Source organism: Cheilinus undulatus, linkage group 20 (genome assembly GCF_018320785.1).
Source record: "Cheilinus undulatus linkage group 20, ASM1832078v1, whole genome shotgun sequence".
Lineage (NCBI taxonomy): Eukaryota > Metazoa > Chordata > Actinopteri > Labriformes > Labridae > Cheilinus > Cheilinus undulatus.
Genome location: NC_054884.1, coordinates 22267696 through 22293399, shown reverse-complemented (window position 1 = coordinate 22293399; position 25704 = coordinate 22267696). Strand labels below are relative to the sequence as shown.

Genomic DNA, 25704 nt, shown 5'->3' with positions numbered 1-25704 from the left:
ATAGAGTATGCGCTTTGTAATGGTATGTAAAAATGCACATTTAAGTAAAGTAAATATCTGCCTTAATAATGTATGTACCTAGATATGTAAAACTGTTTATCAATGCATAATCAACAAAGCACCACAGTATTTGTGTATATGTACAGTATTCTCATTTCCACTTACCTACTTGAATTATGTTTTTATATCCGTAAATATACGGATGATTCCTTCCACTGCCCAACAGAAGGAAATATAGCAGAGCAGTTGAGGCGGACAATATGGACATTGATTCCTGTTAGAGAACCCAGAGTAAGGATATATTTAAATAGTTTATTTTGCTTCTTCCATGTTTTTGGGTACTGTCTTGGATTGGCAGGTTTAAGAGGACATGCCTGCTTTATTTAGTGTGTGAATGTGTATGTGTGTGTGGTCTGTAATAAATGGAAATGAAGTAACATTAGAGGGAAGCAGTAGTTAAGTATTGTTATCACTATGTGGCTGACACAACTAAATGTTCAAATGATCATACAAATTATAACAAATAATTACAATCTAGCTTATACAACAAAGCTGCTGTTAGTCCTCATAGAACATCAAATTAGGGCAAAGAAACAGACAGGGAAATTACACTATTCATACTAAAACATCACCTTAGCAGAGAAACGCGTAGTCATGGCTGTACATGCGCTAACTAGCATGCAGCTCAAAAGTCCTAAAACAGGACAAATCTAACAAAGAAGGATTTTCCTAAACATAAAATGTCCATAAGAGACAACTGGTAGCCAAACTGTACTTACATATGCTCAGTTACGCACAAAACACCAAAGTCCACATGGTAGGGCTCCCTAATTGCCTGTTAACCACCCTGCTGTCAATGAGACTGAGTGAAGTAGCAGGCACTCTGTATGTCTTATTCGCTCTGTCCACCAGGGGTCGCTGCCAGACTCTCCAACAGGAAGTTAACTTTTTATGAATGATAGAAATCTGATAAAAACTACCTCCATCCATTCATCCATCCATTTTCCTCCGCTTATCCGGGGTCAGGTCATGGTGGCAGGAGGCGAAGCGAGTCAGCCCAGAGATCCTTCTCCCTACCAACTTTTTCCAGTTTCTCCTGAGGGATTCCAAGGTGCTCCCAGGCCAGATGGCACATATAATCCCTCCAGCAAGTTCTGGGTCTGCCTCAGGGTCTCCTCCCAGTTGGATGTGCCTGGAAGACCTCCACAGGAAGGTGCCCAGGAAGCATCCTGATCAGACACCAGAACCACCTCAACTGGCTCCTTTCTACGTGAAGGAGCAGCGACTCTACTTCGAGATCCTCCCGGATGTCCAAGCTTCTGACCTTATCTCTAAGGCTGAGCCAGGCCACCCTCCTGAGGAATCTCATTTCGATTGCCTGTAAGAGGATCATGTCCCTTTTTTCGTCATTCTGTAGCATGGAATAAGTGTTTTGAGAAACACCAATACCATAATAAGACCAAAACAGGAGCAACATTACATGCCAAGAAATAAGTAAAGAGATAGCCTACCAGGAGCGTAGCATGTTTTAAGGAATACTTGATTAAAAAGATGTATGAGCTGCCAAATTAGCTTTGCTTAGCTAACTCATTAAACCATCTAAATTTTTTATGATGTTTTGTTTTGGCAATTTTTTGTAAAAAAAGCCGAATTATATTGACCATAATGATTTTTAAAATCAATCATGGTCTTCTTAGGCACTGTATGTAAGTGAAATAGTGAGTCTGTTTTTGGAGTGTTTTTTTACTGTGACCTGTCCTGAGTCTTTTTCCTTTTCCGTGACAACACTCAAAGGCAAAAGCATCCAACTCACACTCTGTTTCCTGCTATTGTCCTGCACATTCAAGATCACATATGAGGAAGCTGTCATTACTGCAGACACAGCAAAAACACTGGAGTCAGAGCTTCACACAACAACACCCTGTAGCAATGGCTGAGAAAAGTTACCCAACGTATAATCCCTTATGAAACAACCATGATTTTCTCTCTCTAAATAAAGGTTTTCTTTGTCTAAATGATCCCAAATGAAAGAGCTGCAGCTACAAATAGAATACAGGTTAAACACTCCTGCTGGGTGTCAGAAAGTTTGACTTTCTTCACCTTTAACAGCAGATTAAAGAAGTACATTTGTTAGATTATACTAAATGAGTTATAGTGACACCAAATAAACCTGACAGAATGATTATTCAGGCTCAAACATAGACAGTGACACTTCCTATAAATGTAGTGAACAGTGTCTGCCCGGGTGGAGTGGACACTCAAACATGTGCTTACATGCACAGGAATGAGTTCATAAGGAAATGTTTGTGTTGGTTTTGTCATTCTGAACCACAGAGGGGATGAGCTGTTTCTAGTCACGTGTGAACATTAGATGGCATCATTACTGAAGATGTTGAAATATGCTGAGTTTGTAAACCATACAAGACTGAGGTAGCATAAGAACATTAAATATATCATTGAAATATTGGCTTAAGTTGCTGCATAGAATTGCAGCTGATCTGAAAATGAGTCAGCTAAGTTTAATGATGCCCAAGTTTAGTAATGGTGGATAATAAAAATGCAAAATTAGATAGTTAGGTCAAAAAAAAATTTTGTATGCCCACTCTGGTTCTTCAAGAGTTCAAAAATATCTTTTCAGTATAAAGATAGCAACATTTTATTTTATTTTTTTTTGGTGCTATTTCAATATTGTATTGCTGGATTGACCGGTCTAGATCATATTAAACAGATGGACTCTGGGACACTTATCCTGATTTATATTGGGAATGTTCGCTAACCAAGGATTTATGCTATCAGCAGTAGAAGAGAAGTACTAAGGCCCTTTTCTTGATTAAAGCTGGCTTTAATTCCTACATTAAAATACTCAATATGGAATAAAGTGCTGCATTCAAAGTGCCACTCAAGTAAAAGCGCTGAAGCACAATAGAGAAAGTAATTAAGGCAGCAAGGGTAAAACTGTATGGTGTCCCTCAGAGTCAACTGCAAAACAAAAATATCAGTGCAAATGGATATTTAATGAAACACACACACACACAAAGCATGCATGCATGTTTTTGCATTTCACAAAGGTGTTTGGTGTTTTTCAGTTAGTATTCATTTAATATATCAGTTATTTTCTGCTCTGTGAGATGATTTCATCATAACAGGAGGAAAAGAATCCAGAGCAGTGCCTCCCAAAGTGGGGGTCGGGACCTCTTTAGGGTTGTGAGACACTAACTTGGGGGTAGCAGAAACATCAGAGAAAATTACAGTGAATTAAAAGGGTATATTCAATCCATTATTGAAAAAACATCTTTAAATGAGTACAATTTAAAATAAAAACAATTATGAAATGAGATTTGTGCTTAAATGTAAGTAATGTGTACAAAAACTCCATAAAATGTGAATTTGTACATTATGCTTTGTGCAACATCATGCTTTAACCACGTCTAGGAATGGTGGGGGTCCCTGGTCTCTGGCGTTGTTACTGAAAAGTTTGGGAACCCCTGTGCTAGAGCACCAAGGAGCAGCTAGCTAAAAGTAAAGGTGTACATCTAATGTTAGGTATATATAGAAATATTACAGTAATTAGGATGAGTATTTGGAATGAAAATACCCAAAGTGCAAGAATTAGCATCAAAAGAAAGTCTGATAGTCCAAAAACTCTCCTGGGAAGGACTCTGGGCTCAGTTCAACCCCTTAAAAACCCCTGCTATAAATTCATATGAAGCAAATTAAGGCAGATCATAGGAATACCAAAAACAATTAAAATAGTGCATTACTGTTTGAAAAATGGCACAAAAATACACCTTGAAGAATAATTTGTGGCATTAGAACCGATATTACACCTTTATTGGGCATGTATGTAATGTCAACTAATTTTTATTAGTATTTCAATAAAAAAAAATTAATTATAAAGTATAGGAAACGCTGTTGGAGTACAGTTAAAGGCTCGCCAACTCTTTGAACAAAGTTTCTTTATCTTTTAAATCAGGCATCAGCCCGGCCACCTACGTCCCTCTGTGGAAAAAGTGGGTGGCGTTGTTGTATGTAGGCATGGAGAGGAGCACAGCGACTCGGTCTCAGCCGTGTCTAATGCGATGACAGCTGATTTTACGGAGACAGAGACGTGGGGCCGACGTGTCAACAATGCTTTCCTGGCCATTACTGAAAAATTAAAACACGTTTCTCCGGGAAGATAATGAGACTGCGCAGAGCTTCGGGGCAGAGGGAGGTGCTGGAGCTGCTCTAAAAGTTGTGTCGAGGAGGAAAGCAACTCCGCCAGCACATCACCAGGCTGAGGAAAGTTGGATATCTAGTCTGACTGGATCTAACGGCCCTTTTCCCACGTTTTTCCACTGGACTCGGACTCTCAACAGGTAAGAAAGCACCACAAATATAAATAATATGACCTTTTTTAGCCCCTGCTGTAATAGAGGAACGCCTGTTACAGCATGAAGGGTAAGTAGGGACACATATAAGTTGGTAATGACACACAAGTACACGCTTTTCATCCACAACCACAACACTAGCCCCACACAACTGTTATAGTGCTACTTTAACAAGCTTTCTTTTGTAAATATTAAGTGCTGACAGCCCTTTGTGGCGTACTTTGAACGGTATATTCTCAGTGTAATAAGGCAGCCCACAGTGAATACAGAGCTATGAAGCTAACTGACTCATGACGTGAGCTGAATGAGTGAACACAAGTGCGACAGACCAAATAATCCCCCCGCTGTCTGTCTGTCACCTGTGGCTGCTAATGTCAGTTGTTCCAGAGAGAGAGAGGGGGAGAGAGAGACTGACTTTAAATAAGGGAGGGAAGATTCCAGTCAAACACACGTGCACACTTAATTGTTAGGGTCTAGCTACAAGTAGTCTTCTATTAGCTTTTTTTCCAAACAACCTTAGCATTAAAGGATTCCTCTTCTGGGTTTCATTTTAGTTGGATTCTGTTATTTTATTTAGCATTCTGTTATGTTTTACTATACAACAGTTAGTTCCGACCAAGCCATCTGATTGGACAACAGGCATTCCATGAGTGCCAATAAAGGAAAATAACACCACTGGGCCTTATCACAATAAATATCACTGCTCCCCAGCAGTTCTAAGTACATTTACATTTACGTTGACAGTTTTTTTTTTTTAAGATTTATTTTTGATTCCTCAATGACAGTGGAGGACAGTGGAGAGAATGAGAAACAGGGACGAGAGAGTGGGGAGAGACATGCAGGAAAGTGCCACAGGCCAGATTCTAACTGTGTACATGGGGCACGCCTTAAACCACTAGACCACCTGTGCCCCGACAGTTTTTTTTTTTTTTTACATTAATCACTGTTATTCCTTTAAATAACACAAAGATTAGCTGTACAAGTTCCATTATTAAATTCATAATTTCTTCTAAAGGGATACTTTGCTATTTTGTAATACCGATATAGTTTCTTTGCAGAGGACGTCATGCAGCAGCAAAGAACTCCCTTTGGGAGGCAAGAAGTGATTTCTACACAGAAACGCTATCATAGAGGTCATGTTTTTAGCTGTTTTTGACTGATTATACTCAATTCTTTCCTTTATTATGTTATCATTCTGTCCTGGTTTAACGAAATCTAATGACATTTGTTCTGTCATATTGCATTCCACTTTATTCTGTCTTATATTTTTGATAGATGAGTACATTCTAAATGAGTAATGAGCTTCCCTAGTCCATGCTGAAGCATGATTGTCCCCTCTACCCAGTCTCCCACTAGCCTGCACACACATTGCTTCATGCACAATCAGACCTGAGCATGGTTACCTATTATGACACACATTTGGCTTTTTTTTTTTTCTTTCCCCCCCCAAGATGCACGATCTCTTAAAACATGCTTTGGCATGGTATGTATGTCCATTGTGAGTGCGCTCTTGTTCAGTTGCCATGCAGTGTGTTAGAGGTGCTTTATGGCCCAAGTCTTTCAGTATTGCACCTATCATTTTATATCAAGACTTGGACTAACTTTTTCTTAAAAAATGCACTGAATAAAGTCTGCTATGGCATTAAAACAAAAGGTATTTTTCCTTTTATATACAGAGAAACAAACCATATTGTACCTAAATGACTTCATGGGGGAGGATCTGTATCTGTTCAAGCTGTGACAGGAAGCAGTGCTGATTGTTTTGGTGGGGAGTGAGTTGGCACAGAGAGACTGAGACTGCATCATGTCCAGCTTGTCCTGTGAACCAAGCCCAGATTTGGAACTGCTGCAGAGTTTTTGTTAAATGTGTGCAGGATATATGGTGCAAAGTATAGACTAAGATTTATCTGCTACAGCTGAGGAACACAGACATGCCTGCACAACTTGGCTTTGTAACTTAATTGAATCGTTTAATTTTTCTTTGCCTGCAGGGATCCAACCATCAATCTTATTGTGAAATCAGAGTAACGTGTCATTTCATGTGTTACAGGACTGCGCATGCCAGTGTTTTTAAACTTTTTATTCTTTTTCCTCATACCTGAGACCTCTTCTTCTTTAATTACTATCAGCCTTAATCAAGGACATCTCTTTCACTCCTCTGTTGTTCAGCCTTTGTCTGTAGTGCCTTGTTAGGATTTGGGAAGCATATAAACACACCACACTGAATAATTCAGCATTTGCATTTTCAGCAGGGTCCTGTGTCAGCACCTGGTCACAAAGAAACCCGAGATGTTTGTGTCAGTTTGCATGTGACATATGTCACATACACTAACATGTCAGGCTGTGTCAAATGGTGATAAATGATAATAGAAATAACTTGATGATTCATATGGGGAAAACAGGAAGGTCTATTTTTTATTCCTGTTATGTAATGTCCCAGAGGGATGGTATTTCTCAGGCATTAAAAATGACATTCTTTAGTTATTTTCTGGCTGCATGGTTTTGGTATTCTTGGCAGAACAGGCAGAAAATTGCTGTGGAATTCAACGGATTTGAACTGGATATGAAAAGAGGAAGGAGTAGTTTAACAGTAGGTGATGCACATATATGAATGGCCTTTAAATTGAAGATGTAATCAGGCAAAATGAAGAAGTTTTTTACAGCAAATATGTTTGTTTTCATAAAACCTGATTGCATTGATCATTTTTGTGTTTGTGACACAGTGATGACGTGTTTTGTTGGCAGAGCACATCAAAGCTAGCTAGCAGTATACCTTGCAGAAAGTTGTGACCATCTAGACAACTTCCTCCGCCAAGCTAAATGGAGCAGATTGATCCAGAAATGAAGCCAGACCTGGGAACATTTTGGATGCAGTAAAAACAAGGCTGGTGACTTTTAACTGTTGACCTGTTCAGTCGTCTGGTCATACACATCCCTACAGAACACCAGTGTCAAATCCAGAGTCCCAAAGATTGCTGCTAAAGAGGGATTCCTTTTAAATGGTATAGACAAGCTGGCTAGCAAAAGACCATTTGGCTTTCATACAGTTTGCTTGTTGCTGACTCAAGGCTGAAAGCCTGACTTTGCACTAATATAAATTTAATGGGCTTAGGGCTTGGTTGTCTTTGTGTGTGCTAATAAGATAAAGAGTCAAATAGTTTAATAGCCTCATTAAGACTAGAACCGCTGGGGGTCTCTATATACCTAAAAGTGCCAGTAGGTAGAGTTGACCTGTTAATAATTATTTAACCACAGCAGCTGATTAAACACAGAAAGAGAACTGGATCGTTGTCAGATGAGGATTTGTCACATCCAAAAGACTGATCTCTCAGCTCCAAAACTTCCCCACCATCAGATTCTTCTTCATTTAATGCATTTGAGCATGTCTAGTGACACGTCACAATAAGGAATCTATTTTTTTAGCCATGGTAGCTTTATTGAAGGTTAGACTTCTAATTATAGTGTAGTAACAGACAGAAGGCATTTCCATAGTGATGGCTGTTTGTCTGCTGATGTAAAATCATAGTGCATTTCAGTTGCTTTGTAGTTGAATACGTGATCCTGATATTCCCAGCTTTGACATCCAATGTCTGAGGTACAAGGAACACAGCATAAAACAGAAAGAAAATTCATTCTTTCTAATTGGGTCAGTTTGACTGGCATGGTAGTTATAGGTATTAATGACCATTTTTGAAAATTGGGATTTATGCTAAAAAATTTTTAACATCAGGCCGGGTGCTATGAAACGCACTTTTAGGAGAAGACAAAGACCGACAGACTTTCTATTCTTTTAATATACAGTACTGTGCGTAAGTTTTAGCCATGTAGGGTGCTAAGGATTTGTCACAGGGCCCAGTGTGCAACAATCTAGGGCTGGGAAAGGCGAGAGGGCTTCCAGAGTCAAGCTGGACACATGTCTGTAGCTTGATAGCTAAGGTCAAGCTCAACAGCATCACTTCTGTTTGGGCCTTTTCACCCCTGGTAATACACCTAAAGACCACCAGTGGATTTTGGTAAGGGCCAATTGATACTGTTTTTATTCAGGACCAATATTGATACATAGTGCATATGATGGAAAAACAATACTTGGAACTGATATGCATTTATTATGACAAACAAAATGGACTTACTGTGGCTAAAGTGAAACTGCATTTAAAAAAATGAAGGAAAATAAATAATTCAGCACTAGCTCTGTCAACATGAGAAGGTACAGATCAACACAGTAGCAGCAGGAAACAGGAAGTGATGCTTTTCACTCCATGTGTCATTGCCACCCAGGCCTCAGTGCTGAATGGCTGGCAGTTGTGTGACATCAAGTCAGTCTGATAGTGTTGATGGCCCGACATTAGATTAGACTGTAGTGAGAGAAAACAAAACCAAAGGGGAAGACACACCTTGTAGTGGAGCCAAAGAAGCACTCATTGAAATAACCTACTTTGGTAGATTATTGGTAAAATAAAAATACCAATAAGCAACTAAATGCCAAATATTGGCATCAATAATCAGTCAGGCCAATAATCTGTCTACCCCTAGTTTTGGGGCCCTTGGGATATCCACAGCACGACCAGGGGTTGTGCCCTGGTTTAATGCAGGGACATCCAGAGCATGAGCAGGGTTGTGTCGATCTTCCTTCCCGCCCAATGGTGCCTCTCATGCAGCTTACTCGCCACATCTACACCTTACCTAGAGTAAATTCTCGGCCCAAACATGCCCAAAAGTTCCACACAGTACTGTATTGCTAGTATTGTATAATTAATACTTGGCATCATGTTGGCTTGATGGTTTCTGGTGCTATACAGCAAGAAGATTCCTGTTTTGGACAGGGCCCTTCTGAGTGGATTTAGCATGTTCTCCTGAGCACGCATGGGTTCTCTCCAGAGCAAAACAGACTAAGGACATACTTGTTTAGTTTAACTGATGACTCTAAATTGCCCGTAGGTATGAGTGTGAGGATGACTGATTGTTTGTCACAGCCCTGTAATTGACTGGCGACCGATACGGGGGTGTATCCCGCTTCCCCAATGGCAGCTAGGATTGGCTCAAGCCCTGAGGCCAGGGTTAGCGGATTAGATAATGTATAATTAATGTTTTTAATTTGATGGATACAAATGTCGACACAGGTGAAAAAGGTTAGTGTTAAGAATGTAAACCAACTCTTGTATTAATTGCAGTATATTTATGAAAAAAAAGATGTCTTTTGGATTGGTTTGGAGTGACACGTTGCAAACATGCACTGCATAAATCCTGCAGAACATCAGATATAAATAAAAACAAGATTTATAGCCAATTAAAACCTCTGTAGCATGTTTATTTTTCACACTTTTTATCAATATTTCATTATTGATGAATGACATATGCATTGCAAGTTTTTCTATTAACTTGTAGGCCTACTTGAGATATTTATCGTATTTTGAAAATAATTTGTTTTGTCACATATTTGGTTTTTTGTACTAAAAATGGTGTAAAAAAATTACTGAATACTTAAGCAGCAGATATCTCAGACCTGTGCCTTGGTTTTCCAGACCTTTCTCAGTAAGATTGTCTTAGAGGTTGATTCACGGATAGACATCCAGACTGTCTTGGTTGTGCCATCTCTTGTTCATGTCCTCAACTCACCTTAAAATCTCCTACAAGTTTGTAAAGTAGATGTGAGAACTTGTTGGACTTATTAAAAGTACGCATATTTCCCCCTCCATGAATTGATCATGTTTCTGCAGGCACGTCACGGTGAGATTCCAAAGCACAGATCAGTTATGTAACAGCTCACATGCAAACTATTAGGGCCCTCCATGTTTTAAGGCTGAGGCATATCCTCAGGCACCTCTGGGGTCCTAGCAGGGAAAACCCTCCTGCTGTCCAAACAGATCCCAGTAGCCATGACGACCGCGGCCTCTTCCCCCTGAGCTCAGACATCTGAGCTGTCCTCCTTACTGTGGAAATGTTTATGCAAAAGAAACAGTTCCGCCCTTTTTGTGTATATGAGTGTGAGGCCGGTAATGTTCAACACGTGCACGCTCCAGAAAAGGAACAGAGAAACAAATCTGTGTTGCCAAAGTGAAAAAGATGCTGGAAAGTAAGCGACGAAAAGAAAATGTGAACGTGATGTTGGATCCAGAGCTATTGATGAGCAAGTGAGTGCTTTCAGTCTTTTTCCAAGGGCCCACCCAGGTTTTTCCCCTGCATTCATAGACAGCTCTTACAATAGTTGCCTCTTCTTTAAGAAAACTTGACAGAGTAGAAAAGTAGAATCCTCAGACTTTTAATAAAAAGCCTCTTCTCTTTCCAAACTTAAGATTTTCTCCGGGGGAAATGTGAACAAGACAGGGCATTGAAGAGGTTACATGTGTGAACGATGATTGCTCTGTTGGGCTCGTCTTGCCCTGACTCATTCCCCTGTTAGCCAAGAAATAAAGCAGTTGCTGCAATGCAGGGATAAAGCTTTATTTGGGCGACACACCCCATGTGCCTTTTGTTTTACCAGAAGCTAATCTTCAGTTCTTCATAAAAATGTGGAATCTGTAGGCATAGGACCAGATTTCATTTATAAAAGCAATGTGGACAACACTTCCATCGTACAAAAGTGAAACCAAAACACCCTCACAGCAATTTGCATGTCCTCCCCATACATGTGCAGGTTCTTTTACAGACCAAAGACATGCTCGTAAGTTATGTGCTGACTCTAAATTGCTTGTAGGTGTGAGTGTACTGGTTGTCTGTTTCTATATACCAGCCCTGTGATTGAATCCATCATGTACCCTGCCCCTAGCCCAGTGACAGCTTGGATTGGCTCTAGTTGACCAACAGCCAGATCAGGAGAAGTAGTGTAGATAATGAATAGATAGATTGACATGCAGAAGGGATCTGCCAGGTGGAACTGTTTTATATATGCTACACGTTTTCCACTGACCAAAACACACTGTTAAATTACAGATAAAATGTTAAAGACCTTCATGTTGGCACAGTCCACAGCAGAACAGATAGACAGATATGGAAAGTCCGTTGACTGGGTTGTTAGTTCTTGGTACTTTTCTGTCACTTTTCCCCTTCTACTCTAGTATTCCCGTTGAAAATGCTGCATGGAGCCGCATTTGTCAACAACACTGTCAGTCAAGACACCACATCAGGTCATATATGCATCAAATAACATGAATATGTGGAGATTAATCTGCCTGATAGCTATCACGACAGACTCCCTAGTTTGACCCTTCAAGCTATTTTTTAATCATTTTGTCTTGCCTGGACTTGTTGTCCACAAAAGCTTGTAAAACATAATCCTGTGGAACAAAGCCAAGCTCTAAACATCCTTTTTATCAAAACAACCAGAATATATATGTGTGCTGCAGTAATGTTGCTTGAATGCTAAAAGTTAAGGGACTATAAAGACAAAAGAATAATGACTAAGACTTTTTTTTCCCCGTCTCTTAGGGACAAAACGGTGAATTAAAAACAATCTTCAAAATATTTACATATTTACAAAAAAGTCCTTGCTCTTTCTTTTTAATTCTCTTCGTGCCATTTTTCAAAGCAGTTCCTGTTTACAGTGACATAGAGGGACACATCACAGGCAATCTGTGTCTCTTTCTCTCTACAAGGAGCAATACAGGCTGTCTGCTGCATGATCTTACTGTTAAGACGTGCACAGTTTGACAAAGCAAAGTAAGAACAGCCTGCCATTGGTTGTCACAGCCTGTCAATAAGCACTGTGGGAAAGCAATAGCTGCTAGTGGCAGAAATGATGGAAAATGGAATAAAAAGCTGTCAATATCTTATTTACGGGTGTGAATGTCATCTTTGAATATTCCAGAAAGTCACCCAAGTTCCAGGCTTTTTAGAAATGCATCCAAGGGAGCGCAGATGGTCGAGTGGTTTAAGGCGCTACCCATGTATGTGGGTGGCCGGGTTCGAATCCAGCCTGTGGCCCTTTGCCCGATGTCTCTCCCCACTCTCTTCCCTGTTTCCGAGTCTATCCACTGTCCTTTCTCTATCAAATAAAGGCATGAAAAGGCCCAAAAATAAATCTTTAAAAAAAAAAAAGAAATGCATCCGCAAAGAATTTGAAGGCATGGCTAGTGCCAGTGGAAGGGCAAAACGGCGACCTCCAAGAGAAAAAAGAGAAAGGGGGTTAAGATTACTTGACACTCCAGATAGACTGCTTAACATATCCATTTCTTGGGATATATTTGACATCCATCTTGGAAACAGTCCGTAGTCTGTGTTTAGGAGGACACAGCCTTGTTCTGTCTGATTTCAGAACAATCAGAGCAACAAAAGATATGACATAGTTTGCATGCACAGCCCCAGGGGGAATAGACAACACAGTTGGAGCTTGACATGTTGCTGTCATTATTGTTCACCATCAGTGGAGCCAGCTCGTAAATTAAACTCTGGGTGAAGCCAGTCTGGAGAAGAGAATAAAACATTTTCCACCAAGAAAAGTTGTCAGTACAGCTCTTTGCTCTTCTTTTTTTTATGAAGAAATGTTGGCCATTTCTGATTAAACTGCAGCTGTAGCTACAGCACATCTAAGATTACCGTAAAACACCAAATAATCACCAGGTCCCAATTAACCACCGAGTGTGGCAGTACATTTTGACAAATAAACGCCTGTTCCAAATAAATGCTGGATGTAATTTATTTACAGCTCAGATATGTGACTGAAATGAGATGAGAACCGTAGAGAATCAATTCACTACTCCCCCTCCCTTCCTGTTCTTCTCCCTGTTTGGGCGCCGTAGCTCCGCCCCTGTCTTTAAGTGCCTCCCTTCTACAGTCTATGGTGCCTCCTCGCGGGTGAGAATGTCCGCTGAATTTAATACTCACGGCGGCAAAGCGCTCGTGGAGTGATTTTGCTCTGCTTTTCCACTGAAATCAATGGCCGAATCACAGGCAAGAAAACACTTCATCTCATCATGAACAAATTCTACACAGGACCGAACACCGCCGTAATTCCGCCATTGAATCAACTTCTCACTGAGCTGAGATACGGAAGCTAGAGCGGCCAATAGGAATGCTCCCTCTGACCTGAGCCTGATTGGCTGCGAGTACTAGCCTCCTCATTGGCTGGGGCACCCCCGTCCCTTGCTCGTTTTCTCAAGTGACATAGCAGCGCTATGCCCCGGTGCAGCCAAAAAATAAAAAGTACAACATTAACTTTAAACTGTCTATCGTCAACTTTGTGTTTGTTTAGTTCCTTACCAGTATTTAAAGTGTTTAGAGAGTGTTGAGTTGACAGAAGAAGACAGAAGTATAACTATGGTACTGTAATCTTGTCTTAAAAATGTAAAAGTGATATTCATACTGGTGTAAATAAATAATTTGATTAAATTTACCATATTTTTCCAATTTTTGCTAAGCAAGATTTTTGTGAGAAAGGAATTAAACGCCTGTTCCAAATAGCCGCCTGGTCCCAAATAAACACCTGGTCTGGCCAGTGATTGAGACTAATAAACGCCTGGGCTATTATTTGGTGTTTTACGGTATGTCCTCGGTATAACTAAACCACACCAGTAGCTACCACCTTGTTCTACTCAGGCACGAATGTTTCAGACTGGAGCTTTACAAGATGGATCTGCCTGGGGATGGACATGGAATCTGGCCAGTCAGTTGGCTTTGTGAGGTTAGGTTTGAGGAAAAAAAAAAGACTTGATGGGTAACCTAGCTTTATGTTTTGACCCATAATCCGTCTGTTAACATGGAAATGATGACCTAGAGGGAAGAGGCTAGACTGGTTTTGTCCAACTGAACACCACAAAATGATTGGTAGACATTTACACAACGTAGTAGTGTAATCACTAAAGGTGTGACGTGAAATTTTTTGATGCATTTTATTGGTTGTACTCTCGACATCATTGAAAATGAGAGAACACCCTCAATGATTTTTTCGAGATTAAATAAAAGGTTGAATGAACGATCCCTTTTGTTTCAGAGGTGTTGATTTGCTACCTGCTAGCCAGTCTGTCTGAATCTCTACTGCTAAGCTAAGCTATCCAGCTGCTGGCAGTAGATCTGTATCAATCCATTCATTTGTTATTGTCTACAATATTTATAGACTTCTCTACAATCAGAGCGTAACTCTGTCCAAGGGTGGACAGCACTTGAAAGTTTGAGATGCCTTTGTATACAGTATTCTCAAACTGGTATGTCATCCTTAAACATAAATCATCTTTCTGTTTGGGCTGTTTTAAATAAAAGGAAAGAGAGCTTTCATGTTAGTGTATGTTACTGTGTGCTTGCTTTTTAACATGTCTGTATGTTTGCTGTTTGAATGTTTGAACGTACCAGGAATATTTCAGCAGAGTTTGGCGTCTGAAGGCATTTGAGACAGCTTGCCAGATGTGTTCTTCTCATCCAGCTGGCTGAGGCCACGTCGTGCTGCCTCATCTGGATGAAATGTACTAAAGACTCAGACTGCTCTCTCTTTATTGTCCCGCCTTTTATTTGTTATTTATTGTTAGAATAACAACATCAGAACACAATGTGAAGAACACTCTAAACCTGGGGTGGGACAAACAACCAATACATGTGAAATCATTTTCACTAGTTTTGTTTTTAAAATTGTGGTCCTCAAAAGAGATTTCTCTTCCAATTTGACTCTGTGCTTCACTACTTCATGATTCCTCAACATGGTGCATTTAATATGAATGAGAGCAACAGAAGTTGAGAGACCAAAGAAGAAGTTCATAGGGTTGCTCTCTGACTGGATAATGTAAGAAAGCAGTGGGAAGAAAGTTGGAGATAAAGCATTATAAGAGGGGGAACTGACACCAAATAGCAAGAGAGAAATACATTAATCATGCCCTTTACTTTCTTAGAAGAATCTTATATTCTTCAGTTACAGTTACTGAGAGAACATATGCAATTAATAAAAACTAGGATTTGGAATGATGTGGCTTTTAGCTCATATTAAAACAAGGATCAATGTAGTTGTGATGTGATTAAGTTCATAAGTACACAAAGTTTTCTTACATTAATAGCATACTTTATTGCCCCTTTCAGCACACAGTGGTTAAGAAACAGCAAAATCACTGCCATAGCAATGTGAAATAGAAGTGCTCCTCAGTGTCTCATTCCACTGTAAACTGGAGGAGAAACTTGTGGTGCCAAGCTATTCAACACAACATGCCTGTTCTACCAGCACAGGAATAAAAGGGGCTCGCTTGAGACCTTGTTTACACGAAAACGTTTTGCTTCGTTTTCCATTTTCGTTTCCCAAAAGTTCCACGTTTACACGGCAACGTTTTGAAAACAATCTCCATCTACACGAGAACGCAGGAAACAGAAAAACGCCTTACTAAGGTGATTTACTACACAATTAAACTGTCTCTACAACAAGGACAGTGTTTTTCATGTGTTTTTGATAATATGTAACATTTTTATCATACATGTGTCCATGAGAGTAATTCATCACTAAATCCTCCTCCTCATCACCATCGTAGCGCGGCAGCGAAATTTTACGGCACATATAAACACAAAAATGCATTGCAAGATCAGTCTTGTTATAACGAAATACTGTGAAGACTGTTTGATTTTCCAGGGACAAACTTTTCTCCTAAAGCAGCACTTCCTGCTTTTAGTGCAGCAAAACTTAAAGAAAAAAGATAAAGTCTAAATCATTTCCGAGAAGCAGACATATAGGAAAATAGAAATATCATTCTAAAATCAAAAAAGGCTCCAGCTCCCCTCATGTGCAGCGCCGCGCTTTATGAGAAAATCCACGAGAAGTTAAAGGCTGTAGGAGCTGAATTTTTCCAATTTTTTTTCCTGTGTACACGGAGATGGGGCGTTTTGGAAAACTTCCACTCTGGAGCCCGTTTCCAGAAAGCTTCGTTTTCAGGCACCAAAACTGCGTTGCAGTGTACACGGACAGCCAAAATGCTACAAAACTTTTGCGTTTTCACTCGAAAACGTTGTGTAAACGGGGCATGAGTGAAAGTGGTGAGGACGTTGGATTGCCATGTAAGTTTTGTAAACGTTGGTCTGTCACAAGCAGCAATCCTCTCAGTGAGGTGAAGCTCAGCCAATTTTGCTGACAAATTGAAATGCTGGATATGGAAGCCCCTCCCCTCCTGCATCTTTTGGGAACTTGCTTACACTCAGTTTAATCCACAAGTGGAGTGATTTAAATATAAAAAGATTAAGCAAGTAAACTCCCTACATTTGCACTCAGTGCACACAAATAGGTGATTGTTTGCATCTTGTGTAAACATATTAGTAGTTTAAATGATGTACCAGCTGTGAAATCGATACTGATGTTTTTTTGTCTATTATTACTTTTTTGATGTTTCCTCATCTTGTCTAGGGGCCAAAATACATTTTCATTGTTAAAAAACAGTATTATCTATTCTATATTAATTTAGAGGAGGTAAATTCAACCATAAAAATCCTCAATACCTTCCTCTGAATTATAAAGTGTGTCCTTTTCTTATGTGTTAGCAGACTCCACATACTTTGGTATGTTTGGAACTGAGATATTCCTAACCCACCAGCTGTAAACATCTTTTTTGCGCTTTGAAAATGTGCATTTATAAGCATTGTTTATGGGACTTGTGGGGCTTTTCTCTAGTGGCCACTCAAGGAACCTCAGCCTTTTATACGTAGATGCTGGCTTCATTTTCAACAATGGAAGCTGCTGCTTGGCTGATCAGAGCTCAGTCCATTTTTTTCAATTTTGAGAATTAAATCAACTTCTGTAGTAAATGTTGGTATAAGCGTCAGTGTTTATGTCATGCTTGCTCTGCGAGGCTCTCACTCTAAACAGATGGTTTCAAACCACATGACTTTTGTTGACAGCTGTCCGCCTGTCTCTCCCCCCTCCCCCTCCTCTCCCATCACATGTGCTGAAAGACTAGACATTGAAAAGAAAAAGCAGCAGATGTCCCGCAGTTTTTAATACCTAGAACCCTCCACCAGTGGGTCACCTGTTTGTGTGATGTTGTTTTGAGGTGAATATGTTTTGGACAACTCAGCACTCTGCATGTGAGGACTACAGAACGAGCTCTGTGTAAACAGCCTGAATCAAAAGACGTCCAGCTCTCTCCAGAGGATTCTACCAGCCCGTGTGTGCGTGTTTGTGTGTGAAAGGCACGTGCCAGTCTGCCACCTCGGTGTATGTGAATAGGATGAATGGCACATAGGCTGTGAATCAGTGTGAGCCTCATCCTGGCAGGCAGACAGATAATGAGGCAGCGTTCTCATTGTTGGCATCAGATGACCGTGTTCAATAAAAGGTATGGGCAGTCAGCAGATCTGACTTCCTCCTTTCAGTACTCACATTAACAAACTCTTTCAGCATGATACCTGCAGTTTGAGAAGAGATGTAGACACCCTGTAGAAAACACTCAGACACACCTAGGACAATCATGCATAAGAGTGGTCTACAGTGTTTAAGAATCAACCTAAGTCTTGGAAAAGCATAAGAGAAGAATTTACAAGTAAAGAAACATGCACTTTTTAAATTGGCTTGCTTTGTTATGACTCTTATTTATTTAAAATAATGGACACATGACACACTCACTGGCCACTTTATTAGGTACATCTGTTCATTGCTTGTGAACACAAATAGCCAGTCAGCCAATCAGATGGCAGCAACTCAATGCATTTAGGCTTGCAGATGTAATCAAGACAACTTGCTAAAGTTCAAATCAAGTATCACGATGGCAAAGAAAGCTGATTTAAGTGACTTGAACGTGGTATGTATGTAGGGGCCAGATGGGCTGGTCTGAGTGTTTCTGATCTACTGGGATTTTCACGCACAGCCATCTCTAGGGTTTACAGAGAACGGACCAAAAAGGGAAACTGTCCAGTGAGCTATCGACAGAAATGCAGCTTTGCTATCAGAGCTCAGAGGAGAATGCTCAAGGTGATAGAAAGGCAACAGTAACTCAAATAACCACTTGTTACAACCAAGCGGCAACCTCCGGTCCTGAAAGATGAAGCCAATGCGGAAGTGCAAAAAAATTGCTATACCGCGAGTGTCCACTTGAGGCTGGCTGCAGGAACACCGGAAACAGCTGGTTTTGACTCTAAAAATAAGCTGGTTTACAGCCTTGTTCAAAACACCAAACGTGTCTCATTAGCGAGTGTCTTATTGTGCTCCCACCGTACGGGGGGGGGTGTGAATTTTTTGTACCATAATCGTTTGGATTATATTTAGGATGAAAGCTGATTGGCGCGTCTCATTTGATTGACAGATAGCTCGGCAGGCAGAGGCTCCGTTTCTGTCAACCAGAATGCTAGCTAGCAGGCTGACAGGAAGTCGTGCTTAGTAGGCGGGCCGTTAGGTTGATCCAAAGTTCGGTTGAGACCGCGATTTCAATATGGAAGCCTCCACGGATTGTTTTCAAGAGCCGTTTGAGTCAGCCTATTGTAAGCAGATGACTGACGTCACACGGGGTTTGTCCAATTCTTTCTACAGTCTATGGTTACAACCAAGGTATGCAGAACACCATCTCTGCAGAATGGGTGCTACCTCTGTCAGCTAAGAACAGGAAACTGAGGCTACAGTTTGACATTCAGACGGTAGTGTCAGAATTTGGAAGCCATGGATCCATCCTGCCTTGTATCTAGGGATGTTCTGATACCATTTTTTCCTTCCTGATACGATTCCGATACCAAGGTGTCACAAATTAGTTTAGACCTATATTTGACTCAGCAAATAGAATCATAATGTACTGCATCTCTGTGACCCTAAAGCTGTTTTTCTGCTGATTATTGAGTTTTTCTGCTAAATATTAAAATAACAGTAATACAGGTGGCTGCATCACAGGCTCTCTCTATCTCTCTCTATATTATACTTTATCTGGGCAACATGACGTGATTATAGAACTGCCTGCAACCGGCTGACAGACCCACACAAAGAGTACACAATATGGCGGTTAGCATTCACGTTAGCATTCGAGCTAGCGGTAATAAATGATTGTAATTTGGTTAAGCTCGCCAGGGGAAAGGGAAGTAACATAAAAAAAACCCAGATGTTCAAGGTTTAAATAAAATTATTTATTAACAAAAGTAAAGTTGGGTTGATAATAAACAAAGTGAGGCAACTAAGGACAAAAAGGTGCTGTACAAAATAGAAAAAAGAGAACAAAAAGAGACTCTAACTTAGAGTTATTAAACTAAACTTTAGCAACACAAAAGAAACCAAAAACCTAACTACCCTAATTAACAAAAGAATCACAAAACAGCACCCAAACTAACAGATAGACTAAGTGTGTGTATGAGGTAACTAAGCTAAATGATACAAAAACCAAAAACACTTGTGCCTCAACAAGGTTACAGAAATACAAACGTTAACAACTATGTCAACTGGCAAGAGGCACATGAGCATGACTGGTTACAGCTTGCTGCTGTCTTCTGGTGGCTGGCTCCTTTTATCCTCTGCACTCTCTTCTGGTTGGTGGATTAGGCTGCAGGACCTCCAGGCCAATCAGGCTTCTTCTACACAGGTGGATGGAATCACTGCAATAAGCCCATGCAGCAGGGGCAAACTGAGAGCTGCAGAGTGCCAGGCAAACAAGAACACTCACACACGAGCACACACACACACTCAAATAGGGAGGTAAAGATTCCCAGACGGCAGCGGCCATAACATGGATATAAAAGACATTCAATGTCGCATTTACTGGTGTGGATCTAATAATTAAAATCCCCAAAAGTCACACGAGTTCAAGGCTCGCTGAAAATGCTGCCACAAAAGATTCAAAGGCATCAATAGCGTCAATGGGAAGGCACAACGGCTAGCTTCAAGAGTAAAAACAAGTAAGAGGCAACAATTTATGGTTCAGAAGTTAGTTAACTTCTGATAAACTGTGTCACTTCTTGTGGTGTACGACAGGGGCGGTCTGGAAGGGGTTCTAACGATCACATTCAGAGAAAAACTATCACACAGACACCGTTCGTTGCTGCTGCGGTAGGTCCTTTGGTTCTTCTTTGCTGCTCTAAACAGTAGCCTGCATGACGTGCTTTCTGGCAACGGAGGAGAATTGATTTCCAATTTATAGCGCTAACATTAAGCATGGCTAAACGAAGCAAACTATAAAGCTAAACCAAACGGTATCAGATCAGTGCATAAACTCGTGTAGTCACCGTTACCAATTCCTGCATTTTAAGCAGTATCAGATGTATTTCCGATACTGGTATCAGAATCGGAACAAGCCTGCTTGTATCAATGGGTCAGGCTGGTGGCGGTGGTGTGATGGTGTGGGAGATATTTTCTTGGCACATTTTGGGCTATTTAGTACCAATTGAGCATCATTAAACGCCACAGCCGACCTGAGGGTTGTTGCTGACCACGTTGATCCCTTTATGACCCCAGTGTACCCATCTTCTGATGGTACTTCCAGCAGGATAATGCGCCATGCCACAAAGCTCAAATCATCTCAAACTGATTTCTAGAACAATGAGTTCGCTGTTCAACAATGGCCTTCACAGTCACCAGATCGTAATCCTATAGAGCACCTTTGGGATGTGGTGGAACAGGAGATCCGCATCAAAGATGTGCAGCGGACGAATCTGTGTGAAACTATCATGTTAATATGGACCAAAATTTCCAATCCAGCACCAGCAAGGTGTACCTAATAAAGTGGCCGGTGAATGTATTCTCACAATACATTTTCAGATACAATTTAGGAAGTGTGATGCTTTAATGATCATCTTGTATAAACTGATAGTACTTTTCTCTCCTTTATATACTGCTGTCTCTCTGTATCAAACTAGAGGTGATCTCGACTATTTGCTGACTTTTATTTGCACTGAGAGGGAGCAGTGAAGTGGCGGAGAACAGGATATGAAATAAAGCAGACTGTAATGAGCATCATCATCAGATTCAAACCTAGAATCTGAGTCTAAAGGTGTTGAGGGCAAGTGCAGGTCAGGTCTTAAAGTAGCATGCGACGTAAGTCCAAGGCGTGTGAGAGAAGTTATCGAGACAAGGAGCAGGGCTGTACTTTTTATGAATCGATATTTAAAACAGAAAATAAGAAGGATAGATTTTTGTTTACTTATCCATGTCATAAATCTTTTGACCAGATGCTAAAGAGTGATGATTGTTTTAGGGCCACATCTCAGGTCAACAGTTGGAGCTCTGTCCTGCTGTCAGCTGTGACCTGTGTGAGTATTCAGTGTGTGTATATTCAATGTGTGTGTGTGTCTGCGCGTGTGTCAGCTGTTGATTTAGCTGTCTGCCATAATCCTGTTACTTTCTCCATGACCATGCCAAGTAGAACACACTGGTCCCAGTCTCTCGGTCTCAGTCAACCTCTGTACCTAAAACACCCTCTCCGGCCTGCTGTCCTCTAACTGTGTCTGCAGGGTTGGTGATGTGTCTACTATTTAAAATGGATGACAATATTAAGACAGACCAATGTAAAGTGCTATCTTTCTTTTTTCTTATCCTTTAAAACAGTTTGTCTGTTGTCAGTCGTTCTCAGTTATCATTATGGGAGTCATGTTGCTTATCAGTACCTCATAAATCATAAATCAAACAGACACACCTGTTTGAGGAGTTGTTTTGAAGACCTAACAGTGTGTGAAATGCCCCTTGTACTTAAAACTTAATGTGTTCTTCAGGGTTGTGCCTCTTTTATTCATGAGCTCCATTGAAGAAGAGTATGTGGAGGTTTCTTCCATTGAGTACACTGATCTACATTTACTGAATTGATACGGTCCAGTTAAGATCAGGCTGTAATCTTCTACACTGCATGGATGGTTTCCTGCAGACACGCCTAATATTTCCAATCTGATCCCATTTTTCCCCTCTGTTTTTCATCTCAAAGCAAATCAATGCCAGCTTGTGCTGCTGTGAGTCACACACATGCTTTTACAATGAGAGGATGGTTAGGACTGTTCTGTTCATAATGGACTAATGTTGAAGTATGTTCACACAGATAATCGGAGAGTTACTCTGTATTTGCTGGATATAAGTAGAGAATGATTATTTCTGTCCTTGTCTAATAGAAGTTGTGTCATTTTTTAAGAAGGGTTAGTTCATGCAAAAAGCCTCAGTGCAGCTAAATGACACATTTGTACATCAATGTGTTACATATGAATGGACATATCCAAAACAACACAACATTGTTTTAAAAAAATTAAAATATCAAGTCCATTTTTGATATTGAGGACAGTGCTTCAAGAGGAATGCTTATATAAACCCAATTCCAAAAAAGTTGGGGCACTGTGTAAAATGTAAATAAAACAGAATGCAGTGATTTGCAAATCTCATAAACCAATATTTTATTCACAAAAAGAACAGAAAACATATCAGATATTTAAACTGATAACTGTTGTGCAGTTATTCTTATTTCAAGATAATGCTTATAAATGCAGCATGCATTTCTATCATTTAAGCTTGATAAACTAGCAGACAAGCTACACTCGCTCTTTACCGTAATTGCATGTAATATGGGGCAACAGAATTGTAAATTGTGACTTGTGTAACTGGAGTAATTATTGATTGTGTGTAATTATCATTTTTAACTGAAATTGTTTTCTTTATATGGACAAGATTTTCCCCTAAAAAGCTTCATATTGAAAAGGGTCTTGAAGGGGGTGAGCATGGTTGTCTTGTAACTGGGTACCCTTCTTATATTTGGGCTAATTTAGTTTTTTAATTTAACAAGCACTTTGTGAAAACGACTTTCCAACATATGCTATTCACCAAATAAACACAGCAATGATGTTATAATTATTCCTCAGAAAACTTTGATTTATTCATTTAGGAAGCTGATATAACACCTTATATTGAGTTATATTGATAATCTTTTAAATTATTATTACTAATAAATCAATATTGATGTATAAAACTAAACCCTTATAGGACTAAAGTCTGAAAATGTTTAATTTGTGCAGCTTTTGTGTTGCCAGGGAGTAAAAGTCAGCGAACCCAGGAGCCACTGACACACTGACAGAGCCATAAATAACACTAAGGAGCTTGTCTGGCTCTGAGGATTAACCTCAGGAAAGCTGCAGCAGCGCAGAGACTCGGTGTAGATCTTGACACTCCGTAACACGTGGTGGAGGAGGTTTGGTTTTCTGGGTGGGTAGCTTGCAAGTTTGGCTGTGTAAGGCCAGCTGGTGTAAATAAGATGTGGTAAGTCAGGTAGAAAAAGTGAAACCAAGATAAATATTTATTTCTGCTGATTCTCACAATAGTTTGACATTATTTAAGTACGATAACTGTAAACCAGTGATTACTGTGCGAAGAAGAATCCACACAAAGGTTTTACATTTGGGTCATTACAGGAAGTGAGCTTGGTTGTTTTCAGATGTAAATCAAGAGAATTGATTTTAAAAAAGATGAAAAAGGAAGTGAAAGGCATAAGATAAATGGTTTCACTTGTTATTTAGGCTGTGAGTTTTCAGGTAGGCCATTCTCCCATAGACTGACTCTGTCATCAGCTGTTCAAAGGCAGGGTGATGTGCTCACCTGTGTTCATGTCAGGACACGTTTTATGTGTTTAAGTAGAAACAGTTGGCTATGTTTTTAATTTGAGCTGAGGAAATGTTGCAAGATGAAGAGAAATAATTAGAAGCCCTTGGTTTTAATTCTATCCAGAGTTGGTATAAAACCCTCAGACTGCTGTTTGTGTCCACTTATTTTTGTGTTTCCTTTTAAAAAGGAAGTTACTAAAAAGGAAGCAGCTGGTAAAAAAAGATACATGTGAGACATTAAAGCTCCTGAAAGGAGATTTTTTTCTGGTGGCCAGTCAATCACAGGGCAGTCATATTGATGCAGATTACCAGTCACACTCACATCTACAGTTGAAACTTTAGAAAACTGTTTTTTACTACATGTGCAGGACAGAATCAGCAAAAAGAGAAGGCACAGCTTTGTCCACAAGGGGGCACCAAAACAGACACAAACAATCCTCATATTTGCTTTAAAACACATTTATCGTAACAAATCAGCGCATTAAATCATAGATCCTGCAGGAGGATAACGCCCCTTCATTGGACAATAAAAGCAACTCATATGCAATAAATCAGATTTTAGAACTGGAATTACGAACTTTTAAATAAAGGGGTGTTTAAGAGTCATTTAAAAAGAGAAAAAGCTAAGGAGCTGCAAATGGGAGGTACTAAAACTATCCTTGAGAGAACCTAAAAATCACTTTTTTATCCATGCTGACCAAAAAACAGGATTATCAGCTCAATGATAAGCACAGTGAACTTTTAGAATTAAGTGAATCAAATACTATGAATCTTTAAGCATAGAAAAAACAAAAACATGGTTCCTGTTTCTCTGAATAAATGGAAGCAGATAGCCTGGCATCTTTTTTGTCTCACATTTTCATGCATTAGTTAATTCCTTGTAATCCTCGTAGGATTTCCTTCTGGCTGCATGGTGTTGAGTTCACAACCCCAGTGAGCAGCGGCTGCTTTTGTTAGCAAAACACAAGCGCTTAACCTTCACAGACACAAAAACTCCCATACTCTTTTTTTTTTTGTTTCTTCTGTTAGCGCCGTTCCTCTGCCTCTGCATCCGGGATAACCTGACCTACGTTTCTGTCCAGATATGGTGACATTGAGCTGGGTCAGTGTCCCCCCCCCCCCCCGGCTTCTCCATTAACAGAGGCTCCATTGATTGATTCTCACTACAGCCCTCTTCTCTCATTTCCACTCTCTTTCAGGGCATCCATCCCCACCTGTGGTTAGTCTGTCTCAACATAATTATACACAAACGCTGCAGAAATACTAATTAAGTGCATTTTTGCGTTTGTTTTGTGTGTGTTTCATCATCGGGATGATATTTTAAATAGCCAGAGATTGACCACATATTTAAACCAATAGCAAAATTACATGTTACATGACAGAAAGTGATAAATTCACATGGTTTCTGAGTATTAAGTAGGGGCTATTGTCACACTATTACTAACATTTTGCTCATGTCTGCTGATTTCCACTCGTGCTTTCTGGGTATCAGCAACTCATAAATAGGACATGAACAGTAGATTAGACATGATTACATATTTAAAAATGAAAATGATTATGAAGCAGAAAAGATCTGGCAAGTCTAGCACAGCATGTGCACTTGATAAATCCATTTCTTCAACTTTCTGTGCAATATGTAGCTTATTTCTTGAGTTCTCTCTGCATGGTACATACTGATTTATTTGTAATTTCAATTCAATATATTAGTCATATTTCTATTTATAGTCTTACATTTCTACTGCTATGTTGTGTATAAAAAGGACTGCATTCCACTTCCTGGATGAAGAAAGTTGAGAAAAATATTTGATAGTTAATAGTCGATGATGATATTAAGGAAACAAAGGCAGAGGGTTAGGGTCCCCTAGGACTTATTTTAGCAGCAGCAAATCAAAGCAGCAGATATAAAAGT

General features: G+C 39.9%; 1 protein-coding gene across 2 annotated transcripts in view; it reads left to right on the top strand.

The window, feature by feature from the left end:
* The first annotated feature begins 4028 nt into the window (after window positions 1-4028).
* Window positions 4029-25704, top strand: part of LOC121528077 (dynamin binding protein) — a 73996-nt gene continuing 52320 nt past the window's right edge. For both annotated transcript variants that reach the window (XM_041815227.1, XM_041815226.1), the window contains exon 1: window positions 4029-4358. The gene's annotated coding sequence lies outside the window, so the exon portion shown is untranslated. The remainder of the gene's footprint in view (window positions 4359-25704) is intronic.